At 40.9% G+C, this 20592-nt stretch overlaps 1 long non-coding RNA gene across 1 annotated transcript in view; it reads right to left on the reverse strand.

Annotated features, from left to right (window-relative positions):
- Positions 1-4661: 4661 nt before the first annotated feature.
- Positions 4662-20592, reverse strand: part of LOC135271898 (uncharacterized) — a 49157-nt gene continuing 33226 nt past the window's right edge. Inside the window, exon 3 of the long non-coding RNA XR_010340023.1 lies at positions 4662-4687. This is a non-coding gene — a long non-coding RNA (uncharacterized LOC135271898). The remainder of the gene's footprint in view (positions 4688-20592) is intronic.

A 20592-nucleotide genomic window follows, 5' to 3' on the forward strand; every position in this document is an offset into this window, starting at 1 on the left:
CTTGATTATTTACAGAAGGGCATCACTATTCTTACGCTTATTTGTGTGAATCAGCGTAAAAATAGTGATTGATTATATCAGCTCCTATAAATTTTGATGGAACTTTTGATGAGGAATCTCAGACTGGACTTGTAAAAGCCTCTCAAGGACAGGAAACCAAACCAAGGACTTGCCATAAGGCTATGTCTGTAACGCCAACAGTTTTGAATGAATTCCTCTCTTCTCAAGGTCCCCAAAATATCCTGTTTCTTACCCCAGCCAGGAAGTGACATTCCTGACTCACCTGTAAGGCCAGGAACCCTCAGGCCAGTTTTCAAAAAAGAGCTTTATTGGCTCCATAAAGTCAGGCTTAATTTCTTAAAGGTCTTTGGTGATAGCTGAAACTTGACATTCCAGTCAAAGCCCTGGTAATATAACCAGTGCTTCCAACTGTGGCCTGTTACAAGAATGATAGACTTACATTGAACTGATGCAAGTTACTACATTGCCATAAAAATAAGAATACTCACAAATAGTTTCCTAATTCTAGAGGGATTAGGTATGGAGAAAAAAATAAATGTTTCAACTTTTGGTCACGAAAGTTTGCCAAATTGCTGTAAGCTATCAATAGCTTTTAAAAGTTTCCTTAAATCTGAAAAACCAAACTTTTGAAGAATCAACAATATTTCAAACAAGAAGTCACTTAAAATTTATCCTCATCAGTTCATTCAATCCCATGTAATTAATTCTTGTTCTGCTTGATCTTGGGACAGCAGTTTCATGAACCCACTGGTTTCATTACAGTTGTGGAAATTCTTACCCAGTTCAATGGTATGATCTTAAAGTTGTCAGAAACCTATATTTATCAGAGTTCTTTTTATAAATCTCCTTGAAGATACTACACTTTAGGATTATAGTTGCTTACAAAGAAAAATAAGTTTTCAGAATAAAGCAATTAACTGTGGACAACAAGCCTTCAAATGGCCATGAATAAGATTCTGATGTGAGTTCATTGTAATAATGGCACAACTCACAATGGAATTTGATTATTTCTGTCACATATAACATTTAATGGAATAACCAGAATTATGACTGATAACACACTAGATTTGTAGGAATCTCATACAATTTTTGGAACAATCATATCAATTACATATCCATAAATATAACTTAAAGAACATTTAGTATCACTTATTATTTGACAATGCTTCCTGTATAATTTAATATATCAAATAAGCCTCATTAGTTTAATAGCTCTACCTTCCTTTCTAGCACTAACAAGCATCAGACAACTCATTTGTACTGTGTATTCTGTGTTTATGTTGGATTTATACTGCTACGATTTTAAACGTCTAAGCAGAGATAACACAAGCCTATCTGACCAGCACAGGCATGCAAGAATGTATGTATTACATTTAATGCTGACGATTCTGAAAACAGTCTTATTTTAATTAATTAATTTATTTAACTAATATTTTAGAGATGGAGGTTTCTCTAGTAGGCCCAGGCTGGAGTGCAGTGGCTGTTCACAGACATGACCATGGTTCACTACAGCCTTAAACTTCTGGGCTCAAGCAGTCCCCCTGCCTTAGCCTCACAAGTAACTGGACCCCTGTACCAGGCTTCCTATTTTGATTTTGCCAATAATTTTAAAGCTAGCATTTCTTTAGCAAAAATTATCTCAGATCACATGAACTGTAAAAATTGGGGTCAGTTTCCATTTTTTCTGAGACTTTTATGAATACTTAATTTATTTGAGCACTGTTTATCCCTAAGCCAACTATTTATCCCTAAGCATTTTAGTTGATAAGACTATTGGTGGTAGAAAAATACTATGTATATATAACATAGAAACATAAATACATACATGTACACAAATATAAACACACAGAGAGATACAACCAGATCCTGTAGCTTTTCATTTAAAAATTCTTATCACGAGGCAGTAAAACAGAGTAAAACAAACTCACTGGTTTATCTCCACTTAATATTTTAACCAAATTGCGTTTGTAATGAAAACAGAACAAGTTGAGGTTACCTAGTCAATAAGCGCTAAAGTTTTAACCAATACTAGTGGAGAAGGCTCTTAAGATTCTTCACTCCTTGCCCAATTTCCAAATAATTCCCTTTTTTTTTTTTAGGTGTTTGCTTTGGGGCCCTCCAAGTCCCTTGAGAGCCCCCAGTGGAGGGTAGAGGGGCCTGAAGTTCAAGTGACTGAGGGGCTGGAGTGGGGAGGGAAAGGATCTGTCGGAGTGTGACAGAGATGGCAGAGCATACAGGCAGCAAGGGTTCAAGCAGAGGGTTTTCAGGTGACAGAGAAGTTTCCACGGGAGAAGCAGGAACCAATATAGAGAACAGAGACAACAGAGATGCCTCACAGAGAGTCAGGGAATAATCCTTCCTCAGAACAAGGAGCCAGGAAGATGACCTTCCAGTCCAGGAGGAACCTATCAAAAGAAGCCTGAGGACCTGGCGCAGTGGCTCATGCTTGGAATCCCAACACCTTAGGAGGCCAAGGCAGGAGAATCATTTGTGATCAAAAGTTCAAATGATTCAAAGTTTTGTAGAGTGAGACCCCATCTCTACAAAAAAATATAAAAATTAGTCAGGCATGGTGGTACATGCCTGTACTCCCAGCTACACGGGAGGCTGAGGCAGGAGGATCTCTTGAGCCCAGGAGTTTGAGATTACAGTGAGCTATGATTGCACCACTGCACTCCAACCTGTGCAACATAGTGAAACCCTGACTCAAAAAGAAAAGCAGCAGTCTGGGACTCTCACTCAGCTTTAGAGAGTACACTCATACCTTCAGAATTGAAAGCTGTCCTTACCTGGTCCAGCAGACATTTGTCTGAAGCAGTGGTTCGGGAGTTGGCCTCTTCGATCAGTGAGTCAGGAGTGAAGATAAAGGTTTCAAAGATACACACTTAGTGTTCTGAGTGAGAGATCCAAGCATCCAATGATGAATCTAATCTTATCTAAACCTAAGGAAGAAATTTTTCAATGATGCCTATTAAAGTACGGTAAGGAACACTTTATTCCAGACCATGGTGATAGGTATAAGGACCACTGACTTAGGATCTTGCAGTGAGTCGGGGACAGAGATGGAGCTCAAGTCCCAATACAGCATGGGCAAGTGGGAATTCATAGACAAGGAGCAGCGTGGGAGTCAGTGGATGGAAAATTACTAAGAGGAAAAACACAGAGAGAAACCAGATTCTGGGTTACCAACCTAGCAGGATTCCTGCTGAAGACAAGCCAGGGTGATCAGATATCACCTGGGGGATGGTGGAGGATCAGGAACATAATCCTATATTGTGGGTGGGGGCTTCTGGCTAACCTGATTTAGCGGGGTTCTTTTGCTAAACCTGAATTTTACAAGGAGGTGCATAGATGGGCCCACAAGAAGGTTCAGAAGCCAGACTAAAGTTTGGCCAACCAAAGAATCTTTGTCAGCATTACCTGAGTTCAATGAATCTTAAAACTCATGTTATAATTAATTATCTGCTTTTTCTTATCAATATTCCAACTCAATAAAAATGATCTGTGATCATATAAAGTGAGTGTTGCTTTAGGGGAGGTTGTTACCCAGCCGGGAGCAGAGAGAAAAAGACAGCTGGGTATAAAAGCCAGAGGTCACAAAGCCTGGTTTCTTGTCCTAGGTCTGCTTCCAAGTAGTTAAGTGTCTTTAGGCAAGTTATTAATGATAACAAGTTATTAAAGATAATAATTTTTTTTGAGACAGAGTCTTGTCCAGTCTGGAGTGCAGTGGCATGATCTCAGCTCACCGCAACCTCTGCCTCCTGGGTTCAAGCAATTCTTCTGCCTTAGCCTCCCAAGCAGCTGGGATTACAGGCCCCACTATCGTGCCTAGCTAATTTTTGTATTTTTAGTAGAAACGGGGATTTCACCATATTGGCCAGGCTGGTCTCAAACTCCTGACCTCAAGTGATCCACCCTCATTGGCCTCCCAAAGTGCTAGGATTATAGGCGTGAGCCACTACACCCAGCCCAAAGATAATTCATAGAACATGGAGATAAAAAATAGTGGATTGCCTTACAGGTCTGATGTGAATGTCTAATGTATGTATGTAACAGCACTTTCTAGATTTACAAGTGAGCTGGCTTACATAATCTTCACCCCAGTATAGGTATTTTGTTTGTTTGGAGACAAGGTCTTGCTGTGTCACAGTGGCATGATCATAGTTCACTGCCATCTTGAAATCCTGGGCTCAGGTGATCCTTCCACCTCAACCTCCCAAGTAGCTGGGACTGCTGGTGCATGACACCATGCCCAGCTAATTTTTAAAAATTTATTTATAGGGACAGGTCTTGCTATGTTGTTCAGGATGAATCAAACTCCTGGGCTCAAGCGATCACCCCATCTCAGCCTCCAAAGTACTGAGATTACAAACATGAGACACTGTGCCCGGCCTCAGTACAGATTTTAAAGAATCAAACAAATGAAAGATATTATTATTATTTAGTAGTCAAAGAATATAAGTAATCTTGAATGTGGATGTAATCAAACATATTTGGGATAAACATATGCGTCATACATAAACTCACACAAACATACCTACTCAGATGTGTCCTGGACCAACTGTTTTGTATATGGTCTCATCAGACCTGCCACAACGTGGAGGAAATATCTGAAGTTGATTTTAATCCTTTTCCCTGGTCATGGTCATTTTTTTAATCGCTGAATCTGAAATGTTGATTTCAAAATATTATCAGTATTATCACTTTTTGTTTATGCAGACTTTAGCTTCAGAGCAATCTTAAATTGAGAGAGAGAGAAAGAAAAAAGCACATATTTTTCATTCTCTCCTCTGTGGCGATCCAGTCTCCATCCTGGATGGAGTGGAAAGCAGCATTAAGGAAGATCAGATGGCGTGGACATAAAACTTGAGGCGGCGTGTAATGACTTCACCAAAAAGCAGTTTTCAAGTATTTCCCCACATTTAGCCATCTCAGCAAGAAGGGAGGGTAAACCTCCTAGAAGTAGAAAGCAAGGGATTTAGTGTGTCTTGAAAACTAACAGGTATTTCAGGGACAGTGAAGCAGCAAGGGAGAAGGAAGCTGGGAGCTCTGATTTGGGGTGGTTCTGTAGAACAATGCCGCTATTGGAGAGCACTTGTGGGGGCCCCTGGGCTGTGAAAGACCACTGATAGACATGCAAATGGAAGGGGCCTGAATAGACGCAGCAAAGCTGGGTTTCCACGGGCTGGGCGGAGAAAGCTTCGGGGAGATAGTGGAAAGCTCTGCCCCGAGCCAAAAATAACGCTTGCGCTTGCGCTGTGAGGACATTTAGGTTGAGCTGAAATGAGCCATTGAAGGCTTTTTTTTAGAAGTGCCTTTGGATCTGAAAGGGCAGTAATAATGCAAATTCGAAGTTTGCCTTAGTTAATTGGGTAGAGGACCCATCAATTAATCAGAGGGGCAGAAAACTATTATTTAGTTACCACTTGTTGAAGAGTGCTACTGATGAAATGCATTTCAAAAAAAATTCTACAGCTCCATCTGAATCTGACAGCATGAAAAAAACTAAGAAGGCCTTTATGTAACTTCTGAAATTCACCTGGGCTGAGATAAACAGCCAGATCGGTAGTTAGAGGTTGCTAAACTCTCAGGAAGGGGTTAGAGAGCCCTCCAGTGCCTAGAAAGTTCTTTTCTTGGCCGGATCTCCCAGGGGACTGCCCCAGGGGATGGCAGAGAGTGGCCGGTGTCCCACGTCCCAGAAACATTGCCAGGAACTAGCTCACTGAATACCCCTGGGACAAGCTAACCTCAAACGCAGGGGAGGAAAACAAGGAAAACCTTCCCTCTCAAGTCAGCTTCCGGATGTCTGGTGTTAGTCTGACTATCCAGAACTTTGGCTTCCTGCCCGGGAAAATGGAAATTTACAAACTGCAAATGTCTTTTATTATTAATAACATTTTTATTGATTCAAAAAGTACACCTGGTATATTTCTTCTTGACTTTTGAGTTAACATTTGTGAAAAATTGTTTTAGTGTTGTGTATCCATTCCTGTCTCAAAAGAAGGTGTAAAAAGAAATTTCACTAGAACGAATAATGTGTAAATGAGGGAAGTGGAATGTGAGTTAGATCTGCGTGAAGTGAGATTTTTCAATGTTTCTTCCATGAGGTTCACATGCAGCAAAGTAATTCTTTCTAGAAAAAATAAAGTATTAGTTGAAATGTTTAAATACATATTTTGATCGAAAATGTATTTCTTACACACATAGCTAATGACCCATATTTCTGAGAACTATGACCACCCTATCCTAGATTTTGCTTATAAAATAAAGACCTCCTGAGAAAAACTTAAGAAACAAAAGCTCCACATCAACCGACATTGTCTTCCTCCTGATTCAGGAACACCAGGAAATGTCATTTCTCTAACTTCCAAGTACAGTTTATTGTAATTAGTATTATTGCTGTTATTATTATTAATATTATTTTTGTTTTTGAAAGAATCCTGTTTTCATCCACCCCAACCCTCCTTCCCAAACTTTCTAGGATCATTCAAAGGGCATCAAGGGAGTGTATATTCAGGGTAACTTGCAGCTATGCAGAAACGGAGCGAGGCGGTGGGGAGGATGTGTTTCAACGCCCAGGAAGTCAACAGCCTGGAAACCTGGAAGTGGGTTGGAGTGCTCTGTTGCATTTGGGAAGTATCATTCCTATAGGTAATTTCTTGTAGGCCTGAGGCAAAATAGGAGATGCCCAGCTAAAAGGGCTTGCAGGACAATGGTTTTTCCCAACCTTCCCATTGGTCCAGTCTACTCAACAACCAGAAAATGAGAGAAGAGACAGACTTCAGTAGACCAAAACCACCCCATGGGAAAACGTGCTAAATTGTGAGGTCGTATTATTTAGGGTCTTTGGTTATTGCTATGGCGGGGTTGACCAGAAATCCCTTTTCTTATCTGTCCTATACTCAAGGAAATCCCTTTCCTTTTAAAAAAAATATGATTTGTAGATAGCACCATAGCTCTAGAAGAGGAACAGAAAGAAGCTTTACAGGTGGCAAGGTGGCTCCGGGCTCAAAAAACTACCACTCCTTGCTTTAACAGAAATATATGTTTACCCACTTTCAGATGGGACCTTAGAAAAGTCTGAATACTTTTTGCAATTAATGAACTATTCTTCACAATAATGAAGTAACTTTCATTCTTAATCTGTGCCACAAACCTTACCACTTGGCTTACTGAGCTCCTGGCCTCCCTCAGAAGAAATCACAACCACACGGCAAAAGCCAGCCTTGCCCAAACACTGCTGCCTTCTCCTCGTCAGGCCTGAGCCTGTGCGTGTGTACTAGGTCCTTGCTGTGGAAGCTGCTATGAACCAGTGAATACACATCAAGATTCCTGGATAAACGTGAAGGACTGGACACACATATTATTCTCTTCTTCTCCCATGAGACCAAGGGATCTGAAGAGCAATGGAATAACGATAAAATGTTGGAAGCTGGAAAGCGGATGCTTGGCGGTCCACAAAAAGCCGAATACTAAGAGAAAAGTGGAGAAATACAAGCAGAAACCCGGTTTACACCACAGAACACTCAACAGTCAGCACCAGTGGGACTAAAGGTGGGGCTAAAAACAGGAGGAAATGCTAAGAGATTCTGAGACCTCACTGAGCAAGTGCTCCTTCCCTGACCTTGCAGAAAATCAGATTTGATCCCTGAAAAGGGTAGAACTTCGGGTCTCAGGACCACAGAACCCCAAGGCACAGTAGCGGTAAGGGAAGAGACACCAGGACGCTAAAGTGAAAACTTAGATTCCCAATGTTGAGACCCCTCCCTTTCTTCTCCCTCTTGGCATCCAGATCACTGTCAAGCAGACAATGAATATGCCACTGCTAAACTGAGCTCTCTCACCATTTTATATCGGTCACAAAAAAAGAACATCCTATTGGAAAAAACGATCAAGTTTTATTCACTGACCAGGAATGGAGAAGGGGAGGTTCTCACTCTCAACATCCCTTGCTTCTAAACAATAGAAAGCATGGGGTTGTGAAGGACTGGGTGTGGAGAGGGAAAGCAGGGTTAGCAGGGGCAGATGAGGACTCCAGATGTGCTGGTGCAATTCATAAGCATATGTCTTCACACATCCCCTATACACAAATGGCAGAGATTTTCTTTTGGGGCAGGGAATTTTAGCATTATAATGATATGTTAATAATCTGAAGGCAACTAGGGGTCACCTGTTCCAGTGTGCCCTGGTGTTGCAAGGCCTTGTCTCCCTCTGGTATCTGGGCAGGCGTCCAGAAGCTCTGGGGCCATCTTGAGCTGTCTTGTTTATTTAAGCAGCTGTACCTAGAGGTAGAGAGACTCAAGAAAAATGGCAAGAAAAGGAATTTTCCCACTTATTTCATCAGAGCTGCTCTGGTAATAGATATCTCTCCAGGAAGAAAGTTAGGAAAGTCGTCTTTGGGGAATCTGCAGTAGTTGGGATAAGGTTTGTATGTCCTACCAAATCTCATGTTGAAATTTGATTCCCAGTGTGGTGGTGTTAGGACATGGGGCCTGGAATCATGCATAGATGAAGGTCCTCAGGGGGAGTGAGTCCTTGCTCTAATGGTTCCCATGAGAGCTGGTTGTTATAAAGATCCAGCACCTCCTCCCTCCCGCCCTCTTGCTTTCTCTCCTGCCCTGGGATCTCTGCATATAGTTTCTCTTCCCTTTCCACCATGAGAGCAAGCAGCCTGAGGCCCTCCCCAGATGCAGATATTGGTGCCATGCTTCTTATAGAGCCAAATAAACTCTTCTCTTTATAAATTACCCAGCCTCACATATTTCATTATAACAATACAAAATGGACTCAGGCAGAATCCAATCACAGGAAGAGACAAGACCTAAAGATACTGACTCTGGGGGCTCCTTAAGATGCAGCAGAGCCAAGACACCTTAGAGAGAGACCCACAGCAGACAAACCCTCTCCCTCCAGCATCCAGCAGCCTTTCCAGGGCTCACTCTCAGGTATGAAGGCACAGCCAAGCGTGAGGAGAGGGTGGAGGAAGATCAGCAACATCAAAGATGGGACCAAAACAAACAGAGGAAAGCAACTCGGCAAGTTGGCAGGGAGAAAACTTCAACAGAAATAAGAGAAAGTGTTTCATCCATGAAACAAGAACAGGTAATTCTAAAAAGCAACATTTAAAGAATAAAAAAAAAGCAGATTTTAGAGATTTAAAATATGACACCAGAAATGAAAAAAAATTCAGTATAAAAATTGAAATATAAATTTGGGAACTTTCCATAGAAAGCAGCCCCCCAAAATGAAGACACCTGTGCATAAGAATTCCAAATGTAGCCTGGCATGGTGGCTCAGACCTGTAATCCTAGCACTTTGGGAGGCTGAGACAGGTGGATTGCCTGACCTTAGGAGATCAAGACCAGCCTGGGTACTCAGTGAAACACCATCTCTATTAAAATACAAAAAACTTAGCTTGGTGAGGCAGCATGCGCCTGTAATCCCAGTTACTTGGGATGCTGAGGCAGGAGAATTGCTTGAACCTGGGAGACATAGATTGCAGTGAGCCAAGATCACACTATTGCACTCCAGCCTGGACAACAGAGCAAGGCACCATCTCAAAAAAAAAAGAATTCCAAATGTAGATGCTCTGCTGTCAAGGAGGTAGGACATAACCTTCACTCCTTAAATGGGGGTTACACATAGTAGCCTCCTTCCAAGAGTACAGAATGGAAAAGGGGAATACGGAGTGAATTTGCAGTGAAGAAACCTCACAAATGCTACCTCACCAGGTGGTCAAGGTTGAAATCAACAGTAATCATGTTGACAGCATGGACTCTTGATGCCACATGATGGGAGGAACACTTTACCTCTGTGGTCATCCCCCCCAGAACACACAACCCAATCTAATTATTAGAAAAACATGAATTTCAATTGAGAGACATTCAAAACTGCCAAGGTCATAAAAACAAAAAAAGCCTGAGAGATGGTCACAGCCAAGACAACCTATGGAGATATAACAACTAACAGTAGTATGGTGTCCTAGGTGGGATCCTGAAACGCAAAAATGACACCGAGTGAAAATCTAGGCAATCTGATAAACATTCCGACCAATAATAATTATTAATACTTGATTAATAAATATCAATGAGCTGCAGATGCAAGACAGCCGAATAGGAACAGCTCTGCAGTGCAGTTCCCAGCAAGAATACAGAGAGTGAGTGATCACCGCATTTCCAAATGAGTTTTTACTGCCGACAGACGAAGAGATTCCCAGGCAGAAAAGCACCACGAGTCTCCAGCATGGCTGTTTCAGCCAGCGCAGTGGGTCTCCGCACAAAAACTCACACAAATCTGGGCACCATTTCAACTGGTGCCTGGAACACCTGGGAGACAGAGTCACCCATTCAACTGAAAAAAAGGGGGCTGAAACAAGGAGCCAGGTGATCTGGCTTGGCAGGTCCCACCCCAACAAAGACTAGCAATCTGAAATGCTCTGGATTGAGAGTTTCACAGCAAGCACAGCTGGACCCAGGACAGTCCAGCTCTGTAGGGGGAAGGGCGTCTGCCATTACTGAGGCAGTCCACCTCTACTGAGGCAATCTGCCATTATCAAAGCAGTTCACCATTACCCAGGCAGTCTGCCATTACCAAGGCAGTCAGCCATTTCCGAGGCAACCTGCCATTACCGAGGCAGTCCGCCATTACAGAGACAGTCTGCCATTACTGAGGCAGATTGCCATTACTGAGGCAATTCTAACTATACTTCTATAAACAAAACTGCAAGGAAGTTCACATAGCAGCTGACCAGAGCCCATGGCAGCTCAGCAACACCTCTGCTGGCAGACTGTGACTGAGCTACCTACTCCCTGGGCAGGGCACCTCTGCAAAAAGGCAGCAGCATGTCAGGAACTGATAAATAAAGCCCCACCTTCCCAGGACAGAGCACCTGGGAAAAACAGGTGGTTATGAGTTCCACTGCAGCAGACTTAAACCTACCTGCCCAGCAGCTCTCAATGGAAAAACAGAGCTCACAGCTCAGCACTTGAGCTCCTATAAGGGACAGACTGTCTCCTCAAGCATCTCCCTGATCCCCGTATATCCAAAGAGACACCTCATAAAGGAGAGCTCAGGCTGACATCTGGCAGGTATCCTTCTGGGACAAAGATAACAGAAGAAGAAACTGACAGTAAGCCTTACTGTTCTGCAGCCACTGCAGATGATCTCCAGGTAAGTGGGGTCTGGAGTGGGCCTCTAGCAGTCCTACAGCAGATGGGCCTGACTGTTAGAAGGAAAACTAAAAAACAGAAAGAAATAACTTCATCATCAACACAAAGGACGTCCACTCAGAGACCCCATCTGAAAGTCACCAACTACAAAGACTACAGGTAGATAAATCCACAAAGAACTGGAAGAAAATAGCACAAAAAGGATGCAAACACCCAAAACCAGAATGCCTCTCCTCCTCCAAGGGATCACAACTCCTCACCAGCAAGGGAACAAGGTTGGATGGAGAATGAGTCTGATGAATTGACAGAAACAGGCTTCAGAAGGTGGATAATAACAAACTTCACTGAACTAAAAGAACATGTTCTAACCCAATGCAAAGAAACTAGGAACCTTGAAAAAAGGTTTGACAAAATGCTAACGAGAATAAACAGCTTAGAGAAGAATATAATTGAATTGATGGAGCTGAAAAACAGAACACGATAACTTCGCGAAGCATACACAAGATTCAATAGCCAAATTGACCAAGCAGAAGAAAGGATATCAGAGATTGAAGATCAACTCAATGAAATAAAATGAGAAGGCAAAATTAGAGAAAAAAGAGTAAAAAGAAATGAACAAAGCCTCCAAGAAATATAGGGATTATGTGAAAAGACTTAATCTATGTTTGATAGGTGTAACTGAATGTGATGGAGAGAATGACCCCAAGCTGGAAAACACTCTTCAGGATATTATCCAGGAGAACTTCCCGAACCTAGCAAGCCAGGCCAATATTCAAGTCCAGAAATACAGAGAACACCACAAAGATATTCCTCAAGAAGAGCAACCCCAAGGCACATAATCAGCAGACTCACCAGGGTTGAAATGAAGGAAAAAATGCTAAGGGAAGCCAGAGACAAAGGGCAGGTTACCCACAAAGGGAAACCCATCAGACTCACAGTGGATCTCTTGGCAGAAACCCTACAAGCCAGAAGGGAGTGGGGGCCAATATTCAACATCCTTAAAGAAAAGAACTTTCAACCCAGAATTTCATATCCAGCCAAACTAAGTTTCATAAGTGAAGGAGAAATAAAACTCTTTGCAAATAAGCAATTGCTCAGAGATTTCATTACCACCAGACCTGCCTTACAAGAGCGCATGAAAGAAGCACTAAATATAGAAAGGAACAACCAGTACCAGCCACTCCAAAAACGTACTAAATGGTGAAGAGCATCGACACAATGAAGAAACCGTGTCAACTAATGGGCAAAACAATGAGCTAGCATCAAAATGGCAGTATCAAATTCACACATAACAATATTAACCCTAAATATAAATGGGCTAAATGCCCCAACCAAAAGACACAGACTGACAAATTGAATAAAAAGTCAAAACCCATCGGTGTGCTGTATCCAGGGAACACATCTCACATGCAAGGATACAAAAAGGCTCAAAATAAAGGGATGGAAGAAGATTTACCAAGCAAATGGAGAGCAAAAAAAAAGCAGGAGTTGCAATCCTAGTCTCTGATAAAATTGACTTTAAACCAACAAAGATCAGAAGAGACAAAGAAGGGCATTACATAATGGTAAAAGGATCAATGGAACAAGAAGAGCTAACGATCCTAAATATATATGCACCCAATACAGGAGCACCCAGATATATAAAGCAAGTTCTTAGCAACCTACAAAGAGACTTAGACTCCCACACAATAATAGTGGGAGATGTTAACACTTCACTGTCAATATTAGACTGATCGACGAGACAGAAAATTGACAAGGATATCCAGGACTTGAACTCAGACCTGGACCAAGCAAACCTAATAGACATCTACAGAACTCTCCACCCCAAATCCACAGAACATACATTCTTTTAAGCACCACATCACACCTACTCTAAAATTGACCACATAATTGGAAGTAAATCACTCCTCAGCAAATGCAAAAGAACGGAAATCATAACAAACAGTCTCTCAGACCACAGTGCAATCAAGTTAGAACTCAATTCAGAAACTAACTCAAAACTGCATAACTTCATGGAAACTAGACAACTGGATCTTGAATGTTGACTGGATAAACAATGGAATGAAGGCAGAAATAAAGATGTTCTTCGAAACCAATAAGAATGAAGACACAACATACCAGAATCTCTGGGACACATTTAAAGCAGTGTCTAGAGGAAAATTTATAGCAATAACTGCCCACATGAAAAGCAAGGAAATATCTAAAATCGATGCCCTATCATCAAAATTGAAAGAGCTAGAGGAGCAAGATCAAAAAAACTCAAAAGCTAGCAGAAGACAAGAAATAACTAAGATCAGAGCAGAACTGAAGGAGATAGAGACAAAAAAAAACCTTCAAAAAAATTAATAAATCCATGAGCTGGTTTTTTGAAAAGACCAACAAAATAGATCACTATCCAGATTAATAAAAAAGAAAAGAGAATAATCAAGTAGATGCAATAAAAAATGATAAAGAGGATATCACCACAGATTCCACAGAAATACAAACTACCATCAGAGATTACTACAAACAACTCTATGCACATAAACCAGTAAACCTGGAAGAAATGGATAAATTCCTGGATACTTGCACCCTCCCAAGCCTAAACCAGAAAGAAGCCAAAACCCTGAATAGACCAATAACAAGGACTGAAGTTAAGGCAGCAATTAATAGGCTACCAACCAAAAAAAGCCCAGGTCCAGATGGGTTCACAGCCGAATTCTACTAGACGTACAAAGAGGAGCTGGTACCACTTCTTCTGAAACTATTCCAAACAATACAAAATACAAAAAGAGGGACTCCTTCCCAAATCATTTTATGAGACTAACATGATCCTGACACCAAAACCCAGGACAGACTCAACAAGAAAAGAAAACTTCAGGCCAATAACCATGATGAACACAGATGCAAAAATCTTCAATAAAATATTGGCAAAATGATTACAACAGTACATCAAAAAGCTTATCCATCACAATCAAGTAGGCTTCATCCCGGGGATGTAAGGCTGGTTCAACATACACAAGTCTATAGACATAATTCACCACATAAACTGAACCAAAGACAAAAACCACATGATTATCTCAATAGATGCAGAGAAGGCCTTCGACAAAATTCAACAGCACTTTATGCTAAAAACTCTCAATAAACTAGGTATTGATGGAACGTATCTCAAGATAATAAAAGCTATTTATGATAAACCCACAGCCAATATCATACAGAATGGGCAAAAACTGGAAGCATTCCCTTCAAAATCTGGCACTAGACAAGGATGCCCTCTCTCACCTCTCCTATTCAATATAGTATTGGAAGTTCTAGCCAAGCAATCAGGCAAGGAAAAGAAATAAAGGGTATTCAATTAGGAAAAGAGGAAGTCAAATTGTCTCTATTTGCAGACAACATGATTGTATATTTAGAAGACCCCATCGTCTCAGCCCAAAATCTCCTGAAATTGATAAGCAACTTCAGCAAAGTCTCAGGATACAAAATCAATGTGCAGAAATCACAAGCATTCCTGTATACCAATAACAGACTTAAAGAGAGCCAAATCAAGAATGAACTGCCATTCACAATAGCTACAAAGAGAATAAAATACCTAGGAATACAACTAACAAAGGATCTAAAGGACCTCTTCAAGGAGAACTACAAACCACTGCTCAACAAAATAAGAGAGAACACAAACAGTTGGAAAAACATTCCATGCTCATGGTTAGGAAGAATCAACATTGTGAAAATGGCCATACTGCCCAAAGTAATTTATAGATTCAACACTATCCCCATCAAGCTACCTATGGCCCTCTTCCCAGAACTGGAAAAAACCACCTTAAACTTCATATGGAACCAAAAGAGAGCCTGAATAGCCAAGTCAATTCTAAGCAAAAAGAACAAAGCTGGAAGCATCACGCTACCTGGTTTCAAACTATACTACAAGGCTACAGTAATCAAAACAGCATGGTACTCATACCAAACCAGAGATATAGACCAATGGAACAGAACAGAGGCCTCGGAGGCAACACCACACATCTACAATCATCTGATCTTTGACAAACCTGACAAAAACAAGCAATGGGGAAAGGAGTCCCTGTTTAATAAATGGTGTTGGGAAAACTGGCTAGCCATGTGCAGAAAGCAGAAACTGGACCCCTTCCTGACACCTTACACTAAGATGGATTAAAGACTTAAACATAAGACCTAACACCATAAAAACCCTAGAAGAAAACCTAGGCGAAACCATTCAGGACATAGGCATAGGCAAGGACCTCATGACCAAAACACCAAAAGCATTGGCAACAAAAGCCAAAATAGACAAATGGGACCTAATTAAACTCCAGAGCTTCTGCACAGCAAAAGGAACAATCATTAGAGTGAACCAGCAACCAACAGAATGGGAAAAAATTTTGCAATCTACCCGTCTGACAAATGGCTGATATCCAGAATCTACAACGAACTAAAACAGATTTACAAGAAAAAACAAACAAACCCATTCAAAAGGGGGTAAAGGATATGAACAGACACTTTTCAAAAGAGGACATATATGAGGCCAACAAACATATGAAAAAATGTTCATCATCACTAGTCATCAGAGAAATGCAAATCAAAACCACATTTAGATACCATCTCACGCCAGTTAGAATGGTGATCATTAAAACATCTGGAGACAACAGATGCTGGAGAGGATGTGCAGAAATAGGAACACTTTTACACTGTTGGTGGGAGTGTAAATTAGTTCAACCATTGTGGAAGACAGTGTGGTGGTTCCTCAAGGACCTAGAAATAGAAATTCCATTTGACCCAGCAATCCCATTACGGGGTATATATCCAAAGGATTATAAATTGTTCTATTATAAAGACACACACATACGTATGTTCATTGCAGCACAGTTTACAATAGGAAAGACCTGGAACCAACCCAAATGCCCATAGGTGATAGACTGGACAAGGAAATTGTGGCACATATACACCATGGAATACTATGCAGCTATAAAAAGCGATGAGTTCATGTCCTTTGTAGGGACATGGATGAGTCTGGAAACCATAATTCTCAGCAAACTGAGAGAAGAACAGAAAATCAAACACCATATGTTCTCACTCAAGGTAGGTGTTGAACAATGAGAACACATGGACACAGGGAGGGTAGCATCACACACTGGGGGCTGTTTGGGGGAGGGAGGGACAGCAGGGGGTAGGGAATTGGGGAGGAATAACATGGGCAGAAATGCCAGATACAGGTGATGGGGATGGAGGCAGTAAACCACACTGCCATGTATGTACCTATGCAATAATCCTGCATGTTCTGCACTGTGCCCCAGAACCTAAAGTACAATAAAATATATATAAAAAGATTAAAATAAATAAAAAAGTTAACAATATTTATTATTAATATTGATTGGAAATACTATTGCTATTAATAAGAAATATTACTATAAATATTTGTCAAATCAATTGTCAAAGTAAAATAAAATACAGAGAAGAATCTTTAAATTTAAAACATTTTGTTTGGGAATCAAGAATTGCAATTTGGAGGCTGAGGTTGGTGGCTCAAGCCTGTAATCCCAGCACTCTGGGAGGCCAAGGTGGGTGGATCACTCATGGTCAGGAGTTCAAGACCAGCCTGGCCAACATGGTGAAACCCCATCTCTACTAAAAATACAAGAATTAGCTGGTTGTGGTCGCAGGTGCCTGTAGTCCCAGCTACTCTCAAGGCTGAGGCAGAAGAATTGCTTAAACTTGGGAGGTGGAGGTTGCTGTGAGCCAAGATCACGCCACTGCACTCCAGCATGGGCAATGGAGTGAGAGTCCATCTCAGAAAAAAAAAAAAAAAGAGAGAGAGAGAGAAATTGCAATTTTGGACAGACACACAAACTAGGTGGTCTTCAGTATGTTCAAGGAATTAACAGAAACTTAGAAATAAAATAAAATAAAAATTTTATTTTAAGAAGATAATTGTTATATATTGTTCTTCAAGAAAGTTTATTGGCACTAGTTTGGGGAGCTGGCAAGCTCTGACTGGTGAGTGACTACAGTGGGTACAACTATTTTCAGGGTGGCAGCAGATTGTCTTGGCAACTATTAGAGAAAGCTGGTTTCTGATTCAGCAGGCAGTTTCAGCACCCAGCCTTGCCGAGAATGTTAGGTGCCTTAACTCCTTTCTCCCCCTGACCTCTCAACTGTTTTAGTTGGGTATGACAAGCATGACCCAGTTCTTTGTATGATCAACTTTCACCAACATTGGTTCATTAACTGTACTATACAGATGTAGTAAGAGGGGGAAACTGAGGGTTAAGTATATGGGAATTCTCTGCGCTATTGTCACAACTTTTCCTAAATCTAAATATAAAATAATATAAAAATTTTCTTTTAAAAAGGAAAAAATGTAGATGAAAAATTAAGAGGCTGGACACGATGGTTCACAACCATAATCCCAGTGCTTTGCGAGGCCATTGTGGGAGAATTGCTGAAGGCCAGGAGTTGAAGACAGCCTGGTCAGCATGGTGAGACCCTCTCTCTACAAAAGTTTTAAAATTATCTGGGTGTGGCGTCATGCAACTGTAGTCCCAGCTACTCTGGAGGCTGAGGTGAGAGGATCAATTGAACCCAGGAATTGAAGCTGCAGTGAGCTATGATAGTGCCGATGTACTCCAGCCTGGGCAACAGAGCAAGACCCCATCTCAAAAAAGAATAGAATGGAATGGGATGGGATGGGATGGGATAGAATGAAGGAAAGGAAAGGGAGAAAAGGGAGGAAGGGAAGAAAAGAAAGAAAAAGAGAAGAAAGAAGGAAAGGAGAGAAGAGTGAGAGAGAGAGAGAGAGATAAAGAATAGAAAATTGAGGAATTAGTCTAGGAGATCCAAAATCTGATAGAACAGAAAAAAAAAATGAGGAAAAGCAAACCTCAAATAAATAATTCAAGAAAATTGTTTCTATGTTGAAAGGTCCTACAAATTCCTCAGAAAGTTGGTTGAAAGTAGACTCACATTAAGACACATTATAATGACATTTCAGAACCACGAGGCTAAAAGATGCTAAAATCTTCATAGAGAAAAAGGTTTTGTATAAAAGGCCAAGATAACATTGGCATCAGACTTCTCAACAGAAATCCTAGAAGATAATGGAGTAATTCCCTCAAAATTCTGAGACATTATCACAGAAATAATGCTGTTCCCTTCTGGGTACATCGCATAAGTACAACTATGGTGACGTGTCCCAGAGCTGGTCATGTTAACCTTGATGACCTGGTCAAATTGGTATCTGCCAGGTTTCTCCACCGTAAAAATAACCATTTCCCCTTTGTATTTGATTCGTGTTTTATTGGAAGATCTTCTGATGTTACACCAAGATTCTGTCCCTCTTCATCAGACTCCTACCCACCAGCCTTGGAATCCACTGACAAGTCCTGCCTCATAACTGTCGTTATGACATTTGCCAAATGATGTCACTATTAGCTGACATTCTGCTGGTTGGCAGAGCTTTCTTTCTCCTCCATTTGTGTATGGATTTACTTATTTATTATTTTCTTATACCAGTATTGATTTGGGGCTTATATTTTATTCAATAAGTTGTAACCCAATACTCTCAATGTTTATTTTAATGCCAAACTGTCCTAAATCTGGCTAGTGGGAGCCCTTTCAAGCTGGCCCCTGTGTCCTTTTTGTCAAAAGGCCCCTTAATTCTTTCAGTGCTGCCTTCCTTTCTAGCACAGTAAGATATTCCAGACTCATTCTGTACTTCTCTTGCCCCAGCCTGAATTCAGCCATTTCTCCAAGAAGATCCATACATATACAACTATAATCATCTATATATTTGGCTGGAGATTCTCTACACACCCATGAGTTCATGATGTTACTTCCAATTCCAATCCAACACCCCAGAGTTATTTTAGCTTCCCCCTTTCCATACTTGTAAATCCCTGCTCATCTCTTTTTTCTTGTGTTTCTGCTTTATTCATCTCTTTTCCCTCTCTGGGTCAGCTTTCTCTAATCTACATGATAGAAAACACAGCTGCCAACACTTCCTACATTTTATGCTACAGCTTCAGCTAACAAGAAAGAAACAGAGCTCTCTTTCTCTTTCTAACTCAAAAATTTCTAGGCAAGAGGAAATGGCCTGGTCTCTGTCAGGTGCCCTAAAAATGGCCTGGAGTTTGGGTCATGTTGTCATGGCCCTATAGATGGAAAAGGAGAGAGTCAGCCCCCAGAAAAGGGGTTGGCAACTCCTAAAAGATGTGAGGTAGGGATTGGTGCTGAGAAGGGAAAAGCATAGGTGTCTACCATAGTTGGAGAACTGTGTGTGTCAACAGGAGGCCTGAAGAGCGGACTCAGTGAATGCCAGGAGCAGTTCTCAAGCTACTGGAAAGCTCTGTGTCAACACAGTTCTTACTCAGAGATTCTTGAGTAAAGAAAACAAATCCAGATGAGGTCCTGGAAAAAATATAGCAGAATGAGAAGAAAGGAAGCAATTCCAAAATCCAGAAACAGGACAGACTTATTAAAATGATCTAATGCAAGATTCAAATAACCAGTTTCATAAAACTTCCTGGTATTTTCAAAAGAATGCAAAAACAGAGGCAAGCATTCTTAAAAAAAAAAAAAAAAGGAAAGGTGAAAAGAAATATGGATGAGATAAGAAAATTAGACAGAAGCTTAAAGTAGGCCAGACACAGTAGCTCATGTCTGTAATCTCAACACCTTGGGAGGCTGAGGTGGGAGGATCACATGAAGCCAGGAACTTGAGACCAGCATGGGCAACATAGCAAGACCTCATCTCTACAAAAAAATATAAAAATTAGCTGGCCCTGTGGTGGCACATGCCTGTAGTTCCAGCTACTTGGGAGGCTGAGGTGAGAGGATCATTTGAGCCTAGGAGGTTGAGGCTGCAGTGAGCCAGACTCATGCCACTGCACCCCCGATGAAAGTATATGTGCAAATCAAATTAGTATATAGAGGGGAAAAAAATCTAAGAGGAGAAGAAATTTATGAGAGAAACTGCAAGTTATGTACATGTACCTAGACAAGAACCTGTTGAAAAATAAGCCCTCAAACATCTGTAATAAATAATCAAGACTAAAGATTAGAATTAATTTTCATAAAAAATGAAAATGAGAAACAGGTGTGTGTATGTGCGTGTGTGTGTGTGTGTGTGTTGTGTAAAAAGCCAAAACAACGTGGGAATACACATTGAAAGAGTAGACCCCATCCTAATGAAAATCAGTGAGCAGAAACCCAAGTTGAAGCATATCTTAGAGTTAAAATATCAGATCCAGTTAAAAATTGTCTAAAGTTCTAGGAATAAAATATTTTTTAAAAGCAGATTATCTTCAAAGGAATAAACATTAGACTGCTTTAGAATTCTATGCTGCAGTGCTAAATGCCAGAAGAAAAGTTTACATAATTTTGAGAAGACAAGTTTGTAGCCCAGGATTCAGTCCCG

This window comes from Aotus nancymaae, unplaced genomic scaffold, assembly GCF_030222135.1.
Source record: "Aotus nancymaae isolate 86718 unplaced genomic scaffold, 86718_ANA_hifiasm-v0.15.2.pri h1tg000097l, whole genome shotgun sequence".
Taxonomy (NCBI): domain Eukaryota; kingdom Metazoa; phylum Chordata; class Mammalia; order Primates; family Aotidae; genus Aotus; species Aotus nancymaae.